Source organism: Physeter macrocephalus, chromosome 12 (assembly GCF_002837175.3).
Source record: "Physeter macrocephalus isolate SW-GA chromosome 12, ASM283717v5, whole genome shotgun sequence".
Classification (NCBI taxonomy): Eukaryota; Metazoa; Chordata; class Mammalia; order Artiodactyla; family Physeteridae; genus Physeter; species Physeter macrocephalus.
The window spans coordinates 73,392,991-73,416,962 of record NC_041225.1 but is presented as its reverse complement, the minus strand read 5'-3'; positions in this window follow the sequence as shown (position 1 = coordinate 73,416,962).

The following is a 23,972-nucleotide window of genomic DNA, read 5'->3' as shown; positions in this document are numbered from 1 at the left end:
CTGGCACCTGGTCTCTAGTTGCTTTAGTGCTACAGCAACAGAATGAATAGTTGTGCCCGAGACAGTACGGACAGTGTGGATAATATTTACAACCTGGCCCTTTAAAGAAAAAGTTTGCCAGCTCCTACCTTAGAGGACCATCCAAGCAGGAGTCCCGTGGCCACGCCAGCGATCTCTTCTGATGTTCCCTGTTAAATTAATTAAACAAGGAGGCTATTAGACTGAGGTGGCTCTAATTCTATGGAGGCCTTTGTAAGCACACCAAAATCTAAGGCTGTAAATGCCTCAAGGTTCCAGAAGAAATCTAAACGCTAAGGACGACCAATCACAAACAGCCACTTAGGCTTTAAGCTGCAGCCAATCAAATAATTTCCTCTGTCTGCTTCCACACCTTCTCTATACTCTTTCCCCTATAGCTCCTGTCTGCGGAATGCTCCAAACTAACTTCCCACTTGGTGCTGCCCCATTTGAATAGAGTTTTGCTCCAATAAACTCTTAAAATTTTAAATATACCTCAGTTTATTTTTAACACCCCTCAGTTCCCCATTTCCTAATTAATCCGGCTCCATCCACGCTGTTATAGTAGATGACTTTATCTTTGCTTGGCTGATTTTGTATTACCTTATGATCAGAGAAGTAAGGGGCTAATGATTATTACCTCGACTACCATCTAGTGGAGGAAGATAGGATTTAACATATTCCAGACAACCAGAACTTTAGAACACTAACTTTCTCTACAAATTTTTTCTTCTTTAATATTATTATCATAGTTAGTGTCACTGTGTTTAAGCTTCCAAATTTTCATTATTATGGTTATTATCATAATAATTATTATTTCAGTCAAGACTTTTTTGAATGACCAACATGTTTTTGTAGAGCATTGCATAAAGCCTCCTTTCCAGGTTCTACTTCCCTCTTTTTTATTTAATTTAATTTTTATTGAAGTATAACTGACTTACAATGTTGTGTTAATTACTGATGTACAGAAAAGTGACTCAGTTATACATATATACATTCTTTTAAATATTCTTTTCTATTATGGTTTATCACAGGATATTGAATATAGTTCCCTGTGCTATACGGTAGGACCTTGTTGTTTCTACTTCCCTCTTGACAGTAAACTTTTCAGTAGCAGCAAGAAATGCCAAGACAGAAAGTATTAAAAGGAGACAAATACCATCCATTTAGAATCCTATGTCATTAATAGTTTTCTTCCATTTTTTTTTTCATTTTCTTTATACTTATATGATAGTTTGGCAACATGTGTGGCGGTCAGCATAATGGCTTTCCAAAGATGTCAATGTCCCAATCCCTGAAATTTATGAATATATTATGTGGAAAAACGGACTTTGCAGATGTGACTAAGGCTCAAGATCTTGAGATAGAAAAAGGTGTCCTGGATTATCCAGGTGGACTCAATCTAGTCAAATTAGTCCTTACAATGTGGTTAAATGAAGAAGTAACTATGAAAGAAAGGTTAAAGAGGTGCAATATTGCTGGCTTTAAAGATGTAGGAAGGGCATCATAAGCCAAGATAATAAATTTGTATTGGTTTAAGACTCAAAGTTTGTGGCAAATTGTTATGGCAACAATAGAAAACTAATATACAGAGTATATAAAAACCTAACTTGACTTTTTTTTTTTTTAAATCTTAGCACAAAAGGCACTACTTCATTATCTTTCTGCACTTACAATTGCTCCTAAGAAGTTTACTGTCACTCTGATTTTGTTTAGCACTTTTATGTGTTTGGAGCATGGTTAATTTTGGGAATGAGTCAAAGATTCAGCTCAGCTACTGATCTTATGTAGAATGCCTTGGTTTAAAAATATATAACTTAGGGACTTCCCTGGTGGCGCAGTGGTTGAGAGTCCGCCTGCTGATGCAGGGAACACGGGTTCGTGCCCCGGTCCGGGAAGATCCCACATGCCGCGGAGCGGCTGGGCCCGTGAGCCATGGCCGCTGAGCCTGCGCGTCCGGAGCCTGTGCTCCGCTTTCTTCTTTAATATTATTATCATAGTTAGTGTCACTGTGTTTAAGCTTCCAAATTTTCATTATTATGGTTATTATCATAATAATTATTATTTCAGTCAAGACTTTTTTGAATGACCAACATGTTTTTGTAGAGCATTGCATAAAGCCTCCTTTCCAGGTTCTACTTCCCTCTTTTTTATTTAATTTAATTTTTATTGAAGTATAACTGACTTACAATGTTGTGTTAATTACTGATGTACAGAAAAGTGACTCAGTTATACATATATACATTCTTTTTCATATTCTTTTCTATTATGGTTTATCACAGGATATTGAATATAGTTCCCTGTGCTATACGGTAGGACCTTGTTGTTTCTACTTCCCTCTTGACAGTAAACTTTTCAGTAGCAGCAAGAAATGCCAAGACAGAAAGTATTAAAAGGAGACAAATACCATCCATTTAGAATCCTATGTCATTAATAGTTTTCTTCCATTTTTTTTTTTCATTTTCTTTATACTTATATGATAGTTTGGCAACATGTGTGGCGGTCAGCATAATGGCTTTCCAAAGATGTCAATGTCCCAATCCCTGAAATTTATGAATATATTATGTGGAAAAACGGACTTTGCAGATGTGACTAAGGCTCAAGATCTTGAGATAGAAAAAGGTGTCCTGGATTATCCAGGTGGACTCAATCTAGTCAAATTAGTCCTTACAATGTGGTTAAATGAAGAAGTAACTATGAAAGAAAGGTTAAAGAGGTGCAATATTGCTGGCTTTAAAGATGTAGGAAGGGCATCATAAGCCAAGATAATAAATTTGTATTGGTTTAAGACTCAAAGTTTGTGGCAAATTGTTATGGCAACAATAGAAAACTAATATACAGAGTATATAAAAACCTAACTTGACTTTTTTTTTTTTTAAATCTTAGCACAAAAGGCACTACTTCATTATCTTTCTGCACTTACAATTGCTCCTAAGAAGTTTACTGTCACTCTGATTTTGTTTAGCACTTTTATGTGTTTGGAGCATGGTTAATTTTGGGAATGAGTCAAAGATTCAGCTCAGCTACTGATCTTATGTAGAATGCCTTGGTTTAAAAATATATAACTTAGGGACTTCCCTGGTGGCGCAGTGGTTGAGAGTCCGCCTGCTGATGCAGGGAACACGGGTTCGTGCCCCGGTCCGGGAAGATCCCACATGCCGCGGAGCGGCTGGGCCCGTGAGCCATGGCCGCTGAGCCTGCGCGTCCGGAGCCTGTGCTCCGCAACCGGAGAGGCCACAACAGTGAGAGGCCCGCGTACCGCAAAAAAAAAAATATATATATATATATATATATATATATAATTTTGTTATTAATTTCTTGGTAGCAGTGTATTTTTCTTATTGTGATAGAGAATATTGCTTGTACAAATTCTACTTTTCAAATTGTTAGAGGTTGTTTGGGCTTAAAATATGATAGCATAGTTTGCAAATAATTTGAGGAATATAATATACAAATAACATATATTCTCTATAATTTATGGCATTTTGTATAACTCAGTTAAATAAATCTTATAAATTACATTATTTAAGATACCTTTATCAGTGTCTTAGTCCTAATCTCTCAAATGTGATGGATGTTAAATTCCTTCACTGTAAGTATTTATGTTTTTAGTTTCTCTATGTATGTGTAGTACCTTTTGCTTTGTATATTTTGATGCCATTGTTTATCAAGTAAGAGTCGACTGTTATATCTTCAGAGTGGATTTCAATTCATTATTTTCTGCCTTTATCTTTATTAAGTCCGTTAACTCTACTTTTTAGTTCATTTTGTTATTGTTTTCTAGTTTCATAGATGACTGTTTACTTAAAAACTTTCATTATTATTATTTAATAATAAAGAATATAGAGCCATGAATTTTCTCTAAGGTGATTTTGCCTTTATCCCACATAATTTAATATGATATGCTCATTACTCGTTGAGTTCTACAGGGTCTGTGCTTTTAGCTGATTTTTATAAGAAATTCTTTTCTATTTCCAAGAGATTTGATTTTTATTTTTTATTTAATTCCTTGTCCTTTAAAATGTAGTAAGAAAATATGACCCATCTGCTTTTTCAATTTAATGGGATTTTGCTATAGGTCTTAATTTATAGAAAATTGATTAAAAATATCCCATGGAACTTTGAGAAGCACGTGTATTCTATGTTAGTTGCTTACAGAATTATCAATATATTAATCAAGGTAGTCATTTATGATTAATTAAACTTATATATCTATTTGATCTGATAATTTCTGAGAGAAAGGTATTATAAAATATTCATGATTAAAGCTCTATCAGTCCCTTCTCTGATCACATTTTCTTCACAGCAGAAAATATAGTTTAAATAAATATAATATCTTTCTATGTCTTTTTATCAGACTTAGAATAAACTTGTTGCTGTTACCTTACCCAGTGTTCTTTTAGTCTATAGAACACACTTAGTTACTTCTTTCCTCAGAGCCTTTGCATATGATACTTTGATTTTCTGAAATACTTCCACCTCCTCACCTCCCACCCATATGCCTTGTTCTGGCATCTTTGCTCCTGTGCCTCCCTTTCATCCTATAGTTTCAGGTACTTAAATGTTTCTTCATCATAAATCCCTCCCAAAACTAAATGGGTTCTTCCTTGGAGAAGAATGGTTTTCATAGTAAAATTCTTTTTGTTTTTCTTTTCCTCCGCTACCTATTGACGGCAGCTATTCTGAACATGGAGGTTCCTCTGTGACTTTTAGGAATATATATTTGCCAAGAAATGAGAAACTATCTGGGAGTTATCCTTTCTTTATCTTTAATTTTCAGCACTTAGGATGAGCATACATACTCCTTTGCAATTTTAATCACATCTGCATGATGTCTTCCAAAAAATCCTAAAATTTATTATTTCTTTGATGCCCATTCATAGTTTTACAGTGCTAAAAGACAATTATTATTTCATATTTATCTTCCTTTTATTAAGAGGTGAAAAGAGAAGTAAATATGTGAACAGAATTCATTATATAGAAATTCAAATTTTAAAACCTAAAAAACCCCTTAAGGAACGGGTATTGAATGATATATGGGCAAATGCTTTTCAGCCTATTTTGAGTAAATATATTTAAATTTGATACACTTGTATTACATATTATATTGATGTGTTTCTTATTTATCAACACTTGTTTATTTAAAATACATTTACTTGTTAATAGGAGATCATACATTTTATATATTTTTGACTTATATTTGCTGGTCCTTAAAGATATGAAAAAGATGTTCAAATTTATTCATAATAAGAGAAATGCCAATTAAAATTACACTGAGTTACTATTTCTCCTCTATCAGGTTGGCAAAAATCCAAAAGTTTGACAACAGTTGGCAAGGCTGTGAGAAAATAGGCACTCTTATATATTGCTCATGATAATAAAAAATGATACAATCCCCATGGAATAAAATTTGGCAACATCTAACAAAACTACATAAGCATTTACCCTCTGACCCAGAAAGCTCATTTCTAGGAATCTATCCCAAAGATACTCTGGAAAAATATCAAAGATATATGCATAAGGCTATTTACTAGAGTTATTTATAGCAGCAAAAATTAGAAAGAACCCAAATACTCATCAACTGGTGTTTGATTGAATATGAACTATTGTACATTCATACAATGGAAATATGTAGCTGTAAAAAGAAATGAGGAACATTTTTATATACACATATGGAATAATTCCCAGTGTATGTTTTTAAATGAAAAAGAAAAATAAGTTGGAGAAAACTGTGTATGCTCATCTATAGTACAGGAAAAAGGAATAAGATCACAGATATTGAAGATTAAAAAGTTATATACCTTGTTTTATAGATTTGACTTTGTAATTATGAACATATTTTATGTAAATACGAAAAATCAAATCAAAATGAAAAAATGCAAAGAGTTAAAAACAAAAATTAAAATGAAATAAATGAATCTAACTCTGTACTAAATTGGTGGCATAACCACCCAGAAAAGAATTAATGCAAGAGACTGAAATATAGTGAATCAACTGAACTTTCTTAGTGGGTTACATCATGAAAACCAAAATAACAGAAAAAAATTAAACTGTTTTTGGTAATCTACTCTTGGTGTTGTTATTCTATAACTATTACATATGTGTAGTAGGATAAAATACATTAATGTCACTAGGAGCTAAGTTTTGGTGTAAGAGAGAAGAGAAATAGATATAAGATTAAGGGAATTCAAGGCTCAAATTCTACATTTGAGTTAGAAATATTGATATGATGTCATATGTATTTTATCTTAAAGCAAAAATGCAAACAAACATATTTCCTAGATTTGTCTACTGAATAGCCTAGAAACAATGACTAACCCAATAGTAATGAGCTCCCACATGCCCAAAGTATGGTCTCTAAGTATCATTTCCCAGTAAACAAGCCAAGGCTCCTTGAAGAAATGTCTGAATCCAAGTCTGAGGCAGGAAAAATACAAGATAATCCTGGAACACCATGTCCAACCAGAAAGCAAGGTAATTATTAAAAAACTACAGGACTCAAGAGCCAACCCAAAGAATCTCCTATTGGCCAAAGACAATTCAATTTAAGCAGTAATAAGAATAACTGTAAGGAGGTGAAACATATGCAATATATTTAAATACATGAGTATATCATAATAATTAAAGAAAAAAATCTCACTGGTTGCCTTTGAGATTGCTAAGGAATCAATATAAGCATTCTTTTGCCTTTTCTATGTGAAATAAACTCTCTGCCTTTCTTATTTTAGGAAAAGGCTTCGCTTAATATAATTGTTCCAGCTAATAAATGAGAATAAATGATAGAATTAGAATATCATAATTTTTAAATCCCAAATGAAATAATGGATTTAAGTATTGATTATAAATGGATGCTAATATAAAAAATGAACAGAAGCAGGAATTATGAGCTTTCTGGAGGAAGATTCTACTTATAAAGCAAGCAAACAAAGAAAAAACTCAAAAGATACAATCATATCAAGACTGCATAGATAATAGTTAACATAGGAGGCCCAAACCTTCTATCCTCAGAAAGTCCTGCTTATAAGGTTGGCCCTTGACTGGTATCTGGAAGCTTGGATTTCAAGAGAGTAACCACCATTCCCTGATAAGAATGTCTCACTGTGCCTTGACTGTTTGAACAATGTGGTTTATGCTTAACACCTTTTCTTTCTGGGAGTCTCAACTTGTGGTATGTGCCAGGCAGACAGTGCCTGCATGACCAGCACCCAATAAAAACCTTGAACACTGAGTTTCTAGTGAGCTTCCCTAGTGTATGGCATTTTATGTGTGTTGTCACTTGTTGCTAAGTGAGTACTATGTGACCGCACTGGGAGAGGGCTCTTGCAAGCTTGCACCCGGAGTCCCCATGTGTATTTACACTTTGTTGACTTTTCTTTGTATCCTTTTTCTGTAATAAATCATAGCCATGAGTATTACTATATGCCGAGTGATGTGACTTTGTCTAGTGAATCATTGAACCTGAAGGTCATCTTGGAGACTCCAACACAAAGACTCTATAGGTTACCACCAGTCTACAGAAAATACATGGAATAAAGGAACATGTAAATGATACCACAGGGATGCATTCAGCAGAGTACAGAATGGGGAAAGATCTATAGTCTCTTTAACAAATAAATTGCAAGAGAAACAAAGAGGAAGAAAAAAATCTATTAATTAAAAGAGACTTATGAAACATTTAGAGATGAAATAACCCAATGCCTGGGACTAGTTTTAAAGTAATTCCATAGTGGTAGTGGAAGAGAGCACAGAGTAAAAAATTATATTAATTAAACTTATATTTCAACAATTTAGAAAAAGCACTTTGAGGAGTCCTAAAAAAAATCAAGAGAAAGGAAATAACATATATCAAAACAAAATAAATGAAATGTAAAACAGGAGAACTGAGGAAGGTATAAAAACAAAAGCCTTGAGTTGATTACTTTTGTTGGGGTCAGCTGGGGCTATGCTTAAGCAGTTTAAGAAATCTCTCCTCTTATTCTGCACTCAGAACACTCTCACTTTAGCTTGGTAGCCCCATTGTCCACCTTACAGCTTCAAAAATGTTTTCTGTCCATGTGCTGAGGTCTTTCTGCTTCACTGTAAAAGAATCCCATTGACCCCTTGGTATGAACATGTTTCAATTTCAGTTTTCCCCTTACCTTTTTTTTTTTTAAATATAATCCTATAGTCTACGTGCTGCGGCGAAGGACAGAGTATTAGGTTTATGTGGGAGGGAAGATAGAACAATTACATATGATAAAAGAACATAAAATGTATATATACACATACATATGCCTATATATTTATATGTCTATATGTATGTGTGTATACATATACACACTTATACCAAAATATGTTGATTATATGACTATATTGTGTATTTCTCTAAAATCAGAATTTTTGAAATGAGTTTTCTCTGTTAAAATAGAAAACATTACATAGTTGCAAAAGAAATATCAATGTAAAACAAAAATAAACAATGAAAATATATATACAGATATTAAAGAATTATTTAATTAAACAGGACCCTGGATGTTTATTGAAAAAGACCATGGCTCAAATGCTTTATTGATTAATGCTTTAATCTTCAAGGAACAGATTCTTCTTTTAATATAGATTTTTCTTTGAGCATATAGGAAATATAATACAGATATAAAATTAATATTAAAAGCAGTTAAAATGATAAAAAAAGGAAAATGAAGAAAATCTCATATAAACATATATGCAAAGATACTTAAAATAGTAGCAATTTCAAATCTTTGTTTAGTTTCTACTCTTTCTTTAATAAAGGTTGTATATAAGATGTGAATTTACTTTTGATGCAGTCCTAGCTTCATCCCAAAAGTTTGGATATATAAATAATATTCAGTCTCATGATTTCCTAAATCGTTATTTTAAAAATTAATAATGTGAATGAAATAGTACTGAACTTATCATTTATGTCCTCCTTGATCTGTAATTAGGCAAATTTAAATTTTCAAGTGTTTGATTTTCAAAACTATTGTTAAACATACATTTATTTGTAACTCAGAAATAAAATAATTTGATTTCATCAAATAAAAGACAAAGACCGTGTGTGTTGCTCTCTCTACTTTGTTAGTTTCCTAACCATGATTCCTCCCATTCTTTGTCATCCTGATTTTTGTCATATTGATCCCTCTTTTCCTTTATAGTAGGCATCTCTTTGTAAATTTTGTCCTTTTATGTTTTATTTTTAGGTACGTTTATCAAATTATTTAGGATAGTATTTTCCAATTTGTGAGCTCCAAAACACTTTGTTTTATAATACGTTAATAAGTATTCTGCAAAAAGGACTCTTCCACGGTAAGGCTAGCTTGACGACGCAGAGGTAAACACAATTACACTGATATCCTTATTTAAAGGCATCTTAAGGGAGACTAACCTAATCATAAGCATTGTGAATTTTCTCTAGGAAGTTGTATTATGTAACATTTCCCCCAAATTTTCAACTATAGAACCCATTTTAAAGTCTAGAACACTTTTAGCATTCCATAAATTCAGTGTTTTTCCAATAGGACAATATTGTTTTGGACTATCTCTAGATTTTTAACCAATAACAATACTCACTGGCAGTCAGACTTGCCATTTCTTCCTTATTATTCACTTTTAAATTTTTACCAGGTAAAAATTTTACCAGTGGTAAAAATTTTACCACTAAAATTTAAAAGTGAATAATAACGTGGAGCAAATTTTTAATTTTTTCTTTGGTAAAAAGGTACAAAATGGTATATTCTTCTGATACATTGCTTATCTTAAGATGACATTCACATGATAACAACAGCTTGATTGGGTATAAAATCTTGAATCATAACTGTTTCCTCTCAAAGCATCACAAAGGTTTATTTTCTTCTGTCAGTTTATCTGTGTTCCTCTTCAGTGAGTCTAGCTTTATGCCTAAGAATCAAGCGTTTCACCAGAATATGTCTAGGTAAGTATCTCTTTCATTTATTTTTCTTGATTCATGGTGAGCCTCCTCAGTTTCTAGATTCGAAAGTTTTTAGACGAGAAGTGTTTTCTTCTCCTACACCTTTATTACTTAACTCAACTTGTTTGGATTTCTTCCTTCCTATTTCTATTTTTTATAGTTTGTACATTTATTCTTTTTCCTTAGTTTCTTTTTCTCTCATGATTTACATTGTCTTATCCATTTCTTCAGCAGAGTAAGAGTACTTTTCATGTCTGCTCTACACTCTGATGATTCAAATTTTCTGCAGTTCCAAGTAGGCTGCTTTGGTGTCTCTGAGATTTGGGAGCAATTATTCAAACTTGATTGCTTTGCCTTATTTTCTCTGAAAATTTTTTGTATGTTTACATTCTATAGTTATTCAATTTGATAACGAACAAAGCAACTTAGAGAATTCCAAGGGAGCTGCTACCATGAATCATCTTGTCTAGAGGGGAAAATTTTAATTTTGGAACTGGACATATGCCAAGTGAACCAAACCAGAAGGCAGTCTTTAGGGGGTGAGACTTTCTCCTCCATACAATTTATTATTTGTATACTTCCTTCCTTCTTCTCTCTGTCTCATGATACTGAGCAAATTCCACAGATGGTTGTGTAGGGTAACTAAGTTGGTCAAGGTGATTACAATGTGACTATCAGCTTGTTTGCTGCTTGCTACAAAAGATGCTGAGCCCCTGACCTTATTTTCCGCAGCTGTAACACAATCCACTGTGTTAGAGAATTCATATGTCCCAGTGATGCCCATGGGATTTGAGAGACGAGGGAAACCAGCGATGCCATGATGACACACCCTCTGTTCGCTGAGTACTAAACTGTCTTATTCTGATGTAGTAAGTTTCATTGTCTACTTTTGGTATCTATGGAGTAGTAACAGGTTTACTCCTTGCCATCTTTTGTGAGGCTAGGGTTGTTCTCTGTCAGAGGTTTTAATGCTGCTGAATGTATGTCCATTGTCTTAACTCAAAATAACTTGGAAATAGTAAAAAAGAAGTGGAAAACAGAAGGCCTCATAGGGATAAAAGTTTTGTTATCTATTTGAGCATATACTGAAATGTACTTTACACTACTTAAATTAATGAATCCATTCGTGTCTGCTAGTAGGAGTGTGGCCGGGTGAAAGCTGGCTGGCTGGTAACAGTTCTGACAGGCCTCTATGTTGAGTCACCTCAGTCCAGAGTCTAGATCTCAGCCTTAGAATCTCATGACATGGATGTTGTCATATACTGAGGGTGGGGTAGTCTCTCCTAGTCTAAATCAGAGATACGCTTCATTAATTTATATCAGAGATCCCCTTTCTGGAGAGGGTAATGCTAGTATTCGCTAAACAGGGAAGGCCCCTGCCCCTCCTCAGGAAGCCAATTTGAAATCAAAGGACTGCTCTGTAAGGTTGGAATCAGAGCAAAGGTGGATGGTAGTGAGTGAGGCTTGAGGAATCACCCTGTTTTACACGTCTGGTGTCCCAGTTGCTCTGGTTCCTATGCATTCCTGACTGGCACATTACCAACTTTAAAATTTCTGGCTCCTATTTTTCTGTATTTCTACTTCCTTCTATTCCTGTTTTCTTAATATACCATTTTTCTTGGATGTGTTATTATAAAAGATTTAGCTATTTCCCCATTAAATATTTTTTGGAATGAGCCTGGGCAAATAAATATCTCCAGGTCTCACCCTTAGCTATGGAGACCTTCAGTCTCTTTAAGATGACTTTGCAAATATCCAATCTCATCTTTATGTGTTTATTATATTGGTATAATTATCAGCCTTAGAGATATTTTAATGTTAAAAAATATACTATGAGGGCTTCCCTGGTGGCACAGTGGTTGAGAGTCCGCCTGCCGATGCGGGGGACACAGGTTCGTGCCCCGGTCCGGGAAGATCCCACATGCCGCGGAGCGGCTGGGCCCGTGAGCCATGGCCGCTGAGCCTGCGCGTCCGGAGCCTGCGCTCCGCAACGGGAGAGGCCACAACAGTGAGAGGCCCGTGTACCGCAAAAAAAAAAATAAATAAAAATTTAAAAAAAAAAAAAAATATATATATATATATATATATACACACACTATGGGTATATGACTAATGTATCAATTTAATGTTATGTATACATGTTTACAAACACATATAAATGGTCCAAAGTTTAGTTATTTATTCAACAAATATGTACTTTGTATCTTCCATGTGCTCAACACTTTCGTAGGTGCTGGAGGTACAGTGATGAGGGTCAAGCTTTCCACATTCAGGGAACTGACATTCTAGTGACAGTATGGATATATATTTATAGCATAATTTCAGATAGTAATAAGCTTATGAAGAAATATGAAGCCAGGTAAAAACTGAAGAAGGATATGGGTGGCTATTTTAGATGGTACCATGATAATTTAAATAGTTCTTAGAGCACAAAAGCTATACTGGGAATGTCATTAAACAAACAGATGTATTTGCTAATTCTGTTATTTCCACTTTGATCATAAAAACATTGTAATAACTGTAATGTGAATATGCAACATCTGTCAATAAATCTGACATTCTCTCATCTTTGTGATTCAGACATATTAGCATTGATTGGTTGTAAATAGAAAATATAAAAAAATCTTGTTCAAATGCAGTCAACATATAAATACTTTGAGGACCCTGTTAACGTACTGACATTTGAATGTGTGATGAAATGGAGTAGATGCCATAGAAATTCAGATAATGTTGAGAAATTCTTAAACTCCAGTTAGTATATTAGTCTTCTGTTCTTTCATAATCCATAAAAAGCATGCAGCATACGGTAATGTGTCAAGAATTTTTTAAAATCCTATTTATGTGTATAAGTTCACATAAAATGCATCTTCCTTTGTGTATTATATAATGATGCTAAAATGTGAGGTCATTTAAGGATTTGCCAAACATGGAAAAAGAAATATATTTGCAGTTTTTACATTAGGATGCAATTATACTTTGGAAAAGCACTATTGCCTAAATACATCTTAGAAATATGCTTTTGAGAGGGACTGAATAGCACACAAATTCTGATCTCTTTTAAGTCATCTTGAAAAACGGACTACAGAAACATGAGATGAGCTTTAATAAAGTGCTAATTAGGCGTGCATGCCACAATTTGAATGGTGATTGTATGAAATGTACAGAAATCTCAGCAGCAGAGGAATGGTATGTGGCTTTTGGGGACAAGTTGTGACAGTGAGGTGCTAGTCCTTTGATGGCATGAATTTAAAACCTTTAATGCTGACAGAGACTTTGAGATTATCTATTCAAGCTCTCAATTTGCACAAGAGGAATCTAGGGCTTAGCGTCCATAAGTGACTTGCTCAAAATCACATAACACGGCAAACAGGTCACCTGATGGGTGAGTTTGTGCTACGCCTCCAGCCCTTACTGCCTCACCTCCCCCCTCCCATTCACTTTTCAGCCATTTTATTGAACTTCACAGCACAAGGGCTTAGAAAGAAAGTGAAATTCACATGGGTACATTGTCCTTTTGTTTTCTAGCTGCTCCAGTGAAATATTTTGAAGAAAAGGACAGTAAAATGAAAATGAGGTTTAGGGATTTCATTTATTCTCTTTTTCTTATATCCTGCCATAAGAAATTTAAAAAATTCATAATGTGACCAAGATGATATCAGAAATGGAAGTTGGAGGAGAGGATTGAGGCAGAATTAGTCAGAAAGGGAAGAGAGCGTGAAAAGGGGCCGTGCCAGACACTGAGGTAGAAAATCACAGTTCCTAGATCAGTGATCATCTCCCTGGTGGTTTACTTTTCTGAATTTGAAAAGGAAACTATTAACCACTCTAGGCCTTTTTTTTTTTCTTGACTATGGGATGAAAAGCGTTGCCTGGTTAATCTCTGAGGTCCTTTTCAGTGTCACTAGTCAAGGACTGGGTCTGTATTCAGCCTTCTCGAAGTCTTATTGGAAGACATATATGTAATTCTTGATTAAGCCTGTCAACTGCTCCTTATATACAACTAGAAAGCACTGATGTTTATTTTCAGGTGGAGATATTGTTGTTGATCTGTTAATAAGTCTGCTAATTTAGAATTAAAGTCAACTCTTAATTAACCAGAATAAGGGGATGGGTACAGAAGGGAGACAGCATAGATGACTGCAAATCATGTGTAAAACAAAACTCCAGTTTGAGGGGATCAGTACAGTATGGTGGTTAGAAACAGACAGTTATTCTTGTGTTCAAATCCCAGCTCTGCATTTACTAGCTATGTGATCCTTGGAAAGACCCATCAGGCCTTACGTGATCTGGCCCCTGACTATATCTGTGACTTAAAGTCCTGCTTTTTTCTCCCATGAACAGTTTGCTTCAACTACAAAACCCTCCTTGCTCATCTGTCGTCAGGACAAGCATACTCAAACCTCAGGGCCTTTGCATATGCTACCTTTGCCTAGACAACTCTTCCTCCAGATATCTACATGGAACTCTACTCTGTTTTTTTTCAAAATTTCCTCAAATGTTACCTTTTTGAGAAAACTTACCTGACTGTGCTAGAAGGAATGATAATGATAGAAACTCACCTTTTTATATTCTTATATTCCTGCTCAGTGTTTCTTTATAGTCACTTCCTGAGATATTATATATGTGTTTTTGTTTGGTTGTCTTTAGTCTACTCACATTGCTAAGTAAACTCTTTGATGTAAGTCCCTGTTTTGTCCTTCCTTTCTCTCTTTTGTCTTTCTTTCTTTCAGTTGCCTTTTCACCTGGGTCTAAAAAGGTACCTGGCACATAGTAACTGTTCAGTATGCATTTGTTGAATAAATGCATGCTGGTGCTGATAGAAGAGTCAGTAACAGAAGTGGTTACATGCTACAGCTCTGGGAGATAGACTGGTGATGGGTGAAGAGTACAGGACCCTCACCGTCATCGAAGATGATTGTTCTTACTCTGTGTTACATTTGTTATAAATTATTTTAAAGAGATCATGGTTGGATCCTGGTCTAAAATATACCACCATCCTATGCACATTTAATCTGTATTTAATTTTATTTCTTCCACTTCAATCTACTTGGCTTCTGATTGTAAATGGAAATGAGCCAGCAGAAAGGAGACGGCATCTCTCTGTGCTGTATCCTTGCAGGAGTTCACTGTTCTGGAACCTGAACGCCATGAACTCTTACTAATGACCGTAGATATGAACCTAGGAAAATACTTTTATATCATTTAATTGAAATGATACGAATTTTTAAAATGTAGCTAATATGAATGTGAATGCGAATACAAGTAGATACAATCAATTTAAATGAACGCACCAGACCATACGTGTGGTGACAATTCCTCAAGCCCCACTAACTTTAAATATTTTCTGTATCTGGCTAACTTCATTTATGTCTCCTCAGCCACTTGCCTTAGCATGGAAGAACTGTACTATGAGAAAAGACCCATGGCACGGTGGGCAACTCTGGAGGTGAGGGTTTGAGTATAATATAATGATAAATTAACTTCTTTTTCTTGTTAGCCCAGCAGGTGTTTTGTCTTCCCAAATAAAATATTTGGGGGAGATGTAAATTATTTTCAGATCTGTTTTTTTCTTAGTTATATGATATTATAGACATGAAAAATAGATGACGAACAAGAGGATATCTTTAAATAAGGTCACAGAAGCGTTTACATCAGTGAAAAAGTGAAAAATGCTTTTCCTCCCCTGCACCCAGATCATACACACACACACATACACTCTTCACACATCTAATTTACACACACATCTAATTCTCTCACACACACATATATAACTCACACACACACCCACATGCACACATACATGCACACACACCCCACTGCCTCACCCCAGGACTCAGATGATCAATGCCCTGGCGCAGCCTCGCTCCTGCTGAAGTCTCATGTGAGTTCTAACAAACCCCCCTCTAAAGCAGCCTCCTATCACATGCTCTTCAGGACAGGATGAACACATCTACCGAAAATCATGTTTTCTTTGCATCCTAACTGAAACAGCATTAAAGGGGGAAATGGGAATTCAGCACTGCCAGCTACAGTATCTCTCCTATCAGTTCACCAATAAGGCCTGGTAGGGACCTGCCGAGCCTCTGGATAAATTGTATTTTCCAAGGGTTAATTAAGCTGTCTTGAGCTTCTGCATGAAGAGGAACAAACTGGCACTTGCAGCGCTTTCTGAAACCTGCTGTCGACATTACAGTCCCTGCTGCTTTTAGCTGTATCGATCCGATGCCTGACCCGTGAGATCCTTGATGGCTGCTAACACTAGAAGCTTACTGGAGCTTTCCAAGGGAGCTTCGGGACAGCTTGTGTAGTCAGGTACAATTACCTATCCCTCCAGGAGAGCCAATTAGTTCACAAAGAGCTGGAGCAGAACAAATGTTTTGTATGTGATTTTGAATCCTAAAAAAGAAAGGAGAAAAAAGAAAAAAAAGGCTTTGTTCCATCTGATCCTTTTGTTCCTAATTTTATGATTATTGTTCGATTCACAGTGGTCCTCACATTTCCTCACATGTTTCTGAAAGAAGTAGAAGAACATGATAAACCAGATTTACTGTCTTCTCTCTTTAAACTATGAAAATTGCCTTGTGCCATTTAAGATCCGGTTTCTGGACTAATTGTATGAACTCAAAGGTAGGAAACCCAAGTTTGTTCTACTTTCTCCATTTCAGAAACTTTTTCTCTAAATGGTACGATAAAATTTAATCATAATGAAATGCTCCTTTAAAAAAAAATGGATGGCAACTATTTCTGAAACTTGGCTTTGCAGATAGAATGTAAGAATAAGGGATTTCTAGGTAGAAATATGCTACACATATCCAGATATATATCAACATTAGTATGATTGATTCCAAAACTACAGCTAAACTTTGCAGATTGACAACTAATAAAGTGTGGTGTCCTTTGAATAAAAAGGTGGTATAACTGATCTATCATCTGTATGCCCTGAGCCTAAGACTCCTTTCCCAATCATAAGTATTAGTATTCCTAAGACTTTTATATTCCCTACTTCATTTTCCTTTGTGACCAGTGATATTCACTTCTGAGCTAGCTGCAGGATGTGGTTTGTCCATTAAATACCTTTTTTTCTTTATTTTTGTCTCTGAATACTATCTTAATCATGCAGGATCAATACTTAGCCCTCAAAACATAGTGTACCAATAGAATTAACTGCAAATGGAATTTAATGCATTCTAGTACCAAAAAGCAACAAAATGAGGGGAAAGGGAAATCAGTTATTACTTTTAGTAATGGAGACAAAATTTTTAAAAATCTGCCTTCCAATATTCTTTCAATATAATATAATTATGTATATATGTATGGTAGCTATGAAATGAACTGGGAACAGAAGTTCAATGTAAAAAATGGTATTAGGTATTTATCACAGAAACCTTTGGTCCCAGCTTAGATGAAGATAATGTAAACATTTGATTCCTGTTTCTGAAAGGCAGTAAAATTAAACTGACAAGAAGATTTCATCATATTTTAGAAATAAGTCATCTAAAGTAAAATCCATCTCTGGACCTAAACTAGAGCCCAAAGTGCAAAGACAGTAAAAAGAAAATAAAAAAATCAGTCAACTGGGTTTACCTTAGCTGCTTTAAGTAAAATATGGTTTTATTAATTTGTAATAAATTAATAATTGCACAGAGTCAAGTAAGGGCCTAACATGGACCTGAGGTAGGTGGAATTATAAGCCTGCTTACACGGAAGTAGAGGGCAGATGTTTGTCAATGTCTCTGTGCCTGGGAGCTTTCTGGGTTCTGAGCAGGCCTGATGTTTGTCCCACTGATGCAGGCAATGTCAATGAAAGTAGATTCATGCTGCCACAACTTCTCCATCTGAAGACATAACCGCATGAAGTGGGAGATGAAAGAGCTCAATCTTTTGTTGGTCTGTCTGTAAAATGGACTGGGAACTTGACATTGATGGCTTTCTGCTGCTTTAGATGTTTTCCTCTCTCTTTTATTAATGTCAAGTAGTGTTGAGACCATTTCATTTGGATGTTGGAAAGGAGTTGATAACAGTTTCTAGTACTGGAGAGTCCTGGCATACACAATTTTGTAACTGGAAAAAAATGACCCTGCACGATTTAGAGCTAAATTCACTATTTCAGTTGGTAAGAGGCAAGCAGATGGTCCATTCCATTGGAGATCAACATTTTGGTTTTGGAATAAATGTTGTGAAAATGAGATCAAAACCATTTATTTAATTCCTCCAGAGTTCTCTCTTCTGCTGCATGGTCACTAATCATAGCCTTTTCCTATCCAGTGATTTGCATGTGTTGTAAGTTGTGCTCTGAGAAAGCATTGGGTGAGGCATGCAAATCCTTCACTTTCACTGGAGAAGCAAATCAAAAGCTGGTGTCTGTAATGTAATCCTGAAATATGATGATTACTTATTTATTAATGTGTGGTACCTACACCTTATTTATTCTTCAAATATATCTTTTACAAGAGAAAAAGAATTTTCAAAGTACCAGTGAAAATTCTAATGACAATTTTTCTTTGCAATCATTCTTTGAAAGAGATAGTAAGAGTTCAGTAAACTCCTTCTCACTGTATAGGCCTTCTGAATAGAATATGACTTTAGTTCTCCTTCAGTTATAAGGGGCTATCATCAAACGTTAACCTGGAACCTGCAGATATCAATTAAAGACCATCAATAGCGCTGATAGTTTTCCTATTCTTTTTTTTACATCCTTTTACTAAGTCGTCTATTAAGAGGGAGAATAACTTCCTAAGGATTCAACTTGAAAGCTTTCAAACTATTTAGCAGCGTAAAGTACATGATGATCTTGTTTTTCTAAAACATAACAAGCCTTAGAGCGACATGCTGAAGATACAATGTACAAAGAAGATACCAAATGACATTTTAATGTTTGAAATATCAGTGTTCATAATCTATAACACAATAGCAAAGACTTTTAAACTGTTTTTATAAAGGAGTAGCAAGTTGGTGAAACCTGGAGAATTTGTTAAAGCTTCATTTCTAAGGTATCAAGAATATTCTTCTCATTGGAAAATTGCCACTATTATTCATGAAGTGCCTGCTTCCTTTTCCAACCAGAGCATAAAGAGTCCCCGTTTTTCCCTCTGAGATGTGGCTCTAAGTAGAACTAAGTGTGATTCTTCATATGAAGGCCTCGAGGAAGAGAAAGAATGGATTTCCCAAACTTGATAGATGGAGGTGTTCAAATGAGAAAGTGAATAAAGTGTCAGACTCAAACATGGAAAAGGATAAAGGAATTAAAGAGTCAGATAAAGGGGAGAGTGCTTATTCAAGTCTAAATGTTTACTGCTTCATGGTCCATTAGGGCATCCTGGAAGGAGGCTTAGTGCAAAATAAATGAATACGATTCTTGACAAATAATGCCATTAGTGCTACAGGATGTTCATTTCTTTTTAAAATCTATTGTTAGATGCTGAATGATATATTTATTATTAACGGCGAAAACATGACACTCTTAGTCTTAAGGTTATTTCTACATCAATCCCAATTCAACTCTGTAGAAAAATTTCCCTTGTTTATAACCCTTATTTAGAACAACTAATAAAAACTTCTCAAAGGTAAGAAACTTGCCAAAAGGATATTTGCCCTTGTATCCAAATGACGTTTTAACTTTTGCCTTCTAAATATTCTCTTCTGTCTTTGATTATTTCATTATAGACATAGAGGACAAAATCATCTATAAAAGCTAGTAAACACCATAGCATTCCCATTGCAGCTCAATTGCTCTTTCATTAATCAATTATTTAGTACAGGCTTACTATTTACTAGGCACTGTGCTAGGCACTGCATTGATAATGATTAACAAAAGAGACACATTCATTATCTCCTTATGCTCACAGGTTAGTGGGAGAGATTGTTAAACTCATATCGTAGTAAGTGATTAGGAAGGAAAATTACACAGGTATGTGAGAGCATGTAATGGGGTACTAAGTATGAGAATATATCCAGGAAGAATTCTCTAAGGAAATGATGTTTGGGCTGTGATCTGAAGGGTGTATGGCTATTAATTGGGGGATTGTTAGAGGGATAGGGTGGCAACTAGAACCTTCTAGGAATAATATTATGTGAAAAGGAGAAAATATCTGGTAAACTGAAAGGAGCCAGTAAGTTTGAGCACACTGGATCAGAAGGAGAGAGGTCAGAGACAAGGCTGGGGCAGTAGGCAGAGTGCAGGTCATGAAAACCATGTGGTACATTAAGGTTTTGGTCTTTGTTCCTACAGTAGTAAGAAACCATTGCATGGTTATAAATACTAGTGACTTCATGAAATTTGAGTTTTCAAAATATCACTCCGTTAAGCTGTGGAGAATGAATAGGAATGACATGTCAGGCAGGTTAACTAGTTAAAGGGTTATTGCAGTGGCCCTTCCATCCTGTATTCTCTGTACTAATTGTAAACTCATGCCTGTTATTGCCTGGAGATAAACATGTCTATCTAAAGACCCAGAACTGCCAGGTTTCCAACTATTCCCACTTCTCCTAGTATATTAGAAAATGTGGCTGCATGGGTCTGACTTCCTACATGGTGACAATTCCTACATGATGACAGTTGGCTGGAGCCCTGAAGTGGTTGCCCTTCCCCTCCAAGATGACACGCCTGCCCACCAGTTTTCCAGAGTCCTTACCACCTGCATCACTCACCTGTCTTGTCCTGTACTCATTTACATTTTCAGCCTTGTCATTTCATTTTCGACACAGCCTGAGTGATGAACTTAGATTTTAAAGTAAAATTTATAATTTAGAAAATAATGTGATGATAATACTTACCTCGAATTCTGTGTTTTCTGAATACAGTAAAACTAATTGACTAGTAAAATAATGAAAACATATCTACATATAAAAGCTAATGGACTTGTTAATTGATTTCCCCTAAATAAGAGTAATACATTAATAAATAACTTTTTAAAACCCTTATACTGACTAAACTAGAGTCATGCCCAAATATTCAAAATAGAAAAATTACAATGAGAATATGCAAATATATGGAACTGGCGTGTCAATCTCTTGTCAATCTTTTTGACTGACAAACTGAAGTTAAGACATGTCATAAAAGCATAATGCATCCTTTAACAATATTGCCAGCTTCCACTTCTTTGGGAATGGGAAGTTACTGAAATTTCTTTAATATTGTGTCTTTTTTTTCCTTTTTTATCATATTGCTTTTCCTAAAAGAAAACTTGTTAAGTTTATACATTTTCCTGAGTATTATTACAATATATTACATATATCCATTCAGACACACACATATCAAGCATGTTGATTATGTCGTCCAGATCCTCTGTATTATTACTCGTTGTGTGTCTTTGAGCTGTCAGCTTCTGTTTCATTTCAGTTATGTCGAATTCTACTTGTTTTGCCTCCTATAGTTTGATTATTTGCTGAATGGTGTATTAAATATCATAACTTTTATAGATTCTTGGTAGATGTTTATCTCTCATCAATGTGAATCATCTCGATTCCCTTTAGTTCATTCTGCTACACATTCGAATTTGTCTAATGTCAAATATTACCACTCCTGCTTTCTTCTTTTTCTTCCTCCCCTTCCTTTTCCTTCTTCTTCTCTTTCTCTTTCTATCTTAGCATACTTCTGTTATTATTATTTTTTTAACATCTTTATTTGAGTATAACGTTTTACAATGGTGTGTTAGTTTCTGCTTTACAACAAAGTGAATCAGTTATACGTATACATATGTTCCCATATCTCTTCTCTTATTATTTTTCACATCAGTTTATTTTCAAGTTTTGGTGTCATTTTACCTGGACCTCTCATGAGGAAAATTCCACTGACTTTAATTCGTTAATAACCAATTTGAGTATTATTGTCTTTTGTTGGGGGCATAGCTCTCATTCACATTAGTATAATCGTTGATATGTTTGGTGTTATTTCTGACAACATACCATATATTTTCCAATTTTTGTTGTTGTTTCCCTTTTTCTTTCTACATTTTTACCAAATTAATCACATTTTATTTCACTTATTGTATTTCTTATAGAGCTTTGGATGTTCTACCTTTAATTTCTAGTCTGTGATTGTGGGAAATGTCAGCAGTGGTCACCGACATTTCTTTCCTGTAAATAGGGGACATTATACCCCCTTGCCCTTTTGAAGGTGAGCATGATGCTGTGACTTGATTTGTTATGTAGGGGCTGTAGTATTTGCTAGCCAGTATGTGGTTTCCCATGGTGTCCTTCTCTCTCTTTTTCCTTCCATGCCCTCTGCATCTGCAGCAGTGAATCCTGATGTCTCATCTTGACGTGATGGCTTCAGGGATAATGTCAGCCTGGGTTCCTGGGTGACTACTATTATGCTTATGCCCCTGAGATTTGGGCCTGCTTTTTTTTAAAAAAATTAATTTATTATTTATTTATTTATTTTTGGCTGCGTTGGGTCTTTGTTGCTGCACACGGGTTTTCTCTAGTTGCAGCGAGCAGGGGCTACTCTTCGTCTCGGTGCGCGGGCTTCTCATTGCGGTGGCTTCTCTTGTTGCGGAGCACGGGCTCTAGGCACGCGGGCTTCAGTAGTTGTGGCACTCAGGCTCAGTAGTTGTGGCTCATGGGCTTAATTGTTCCATGGCATGTGGGATCTTCCCGGACCAGGGCTCGAACCCGTGTCCCCTGCATTGGCAGGTGGATTCTTAACCACTGCGCCACCAGGGAAGTCCCTTGGGCCTGCTTTTTACCACTACATTGCCTAGCCTCTCCCAACTGATACAACTGACTGCATTCAAAATGTTAACAAACATTGACACATATTTTCCATAAGGGTTCAGAAAATAATCAGCATTAGTAGCCTTTCCTTTCAGCCAGATAGGGCCTTTATTGTAATTTAATGTTTTCCTCTCACGTTTTCCATCATCAAACAATTGTGTTAAAATCAGACTGAATTTTCTCCCAGTGGCTTTTCTTAATATTATACCTAATCTGGTCTCTTAATCGTTATCTAATAAATTATATTCACCACCATATTATCAACACTTGGTTTCACAGTGTCTTTGTTCATCACAAGTTTTATATCTTCGATTTCTACTTCCTAGAATTTAATTTTCACTTAGCTGGAGAACATTCTCGAGAACGTAGAGGGTGCATAGATAGTAAAATATCTGAAGCTTATTTATCTTTAAAACGTATTCTTTGCCCTTATATTTGAATGGTAGTTTTTTTTTTTTAATACAGATATTTGGGTTTGGCAATTTTCCCCTCAGGAGTTCTGGGCAAGTGCTCTGCTATTTTCCGTATGTAACTGAGAAGACACCTGAAAGTCTGGGGTTTTTTTAAAAAATTCTTTGCACGTAACTTCCTTTTTTCTACTGAATTTGTGATTTTTTTGTTTACCAATGATGTTGATAGATTTTTAAAGACTCCATCTTTATTCTTCCAGAGCAATCAATAGGCTCTTTTCTATTTGACAAGTTGTCTTTTTTAAGTTCAGGGAAATGTGCTTCTATCTTTTCCTTGACTATTTCTTTACATCTTTATGTCTCTGCTTCTAAAAATTTTTTTTGATAAGTATTTTCTCTTACTTGTCTCTCATAAGTTTATCTTTGTCTTTTTGCCCTGCATTTTGGGAATATCCAACTTGATATTCCAGACCCTTTTTCTTTAGCATAACTAGTAAAAAAATTCAGCCCCTTTATTGTTTTTTGTTAATAAATCATGATACTAATATTTCTATTTTTTTTAAATAGATCTTTATTGGAGTATATTTGCTTCACAATACTGTGTTAGTTTCTGTTGTACACCAAAGTGAATCAGCCATATGCATATATATGTCCCCATATCCAATCCCTCTTGAGCCACCCTCCCATCCCTCTAGGTCATCGCAAAGCACTGAGGTGATCTCCCTGTGCTATGCAGCTGCTTCCCACTAGCTACCTATTTTACATTTGGTAGTGTATATATGTCGATGCTTCTCTTACTTCGCCTCAGCTTCCCCCTCCCACCCCATGTCCTCAAGTCCATTCTCTATGTCTATGTCTTTATTCCTGCCCTGCAACTAGGTTCCTCAATACCATTTTTTTTTTTT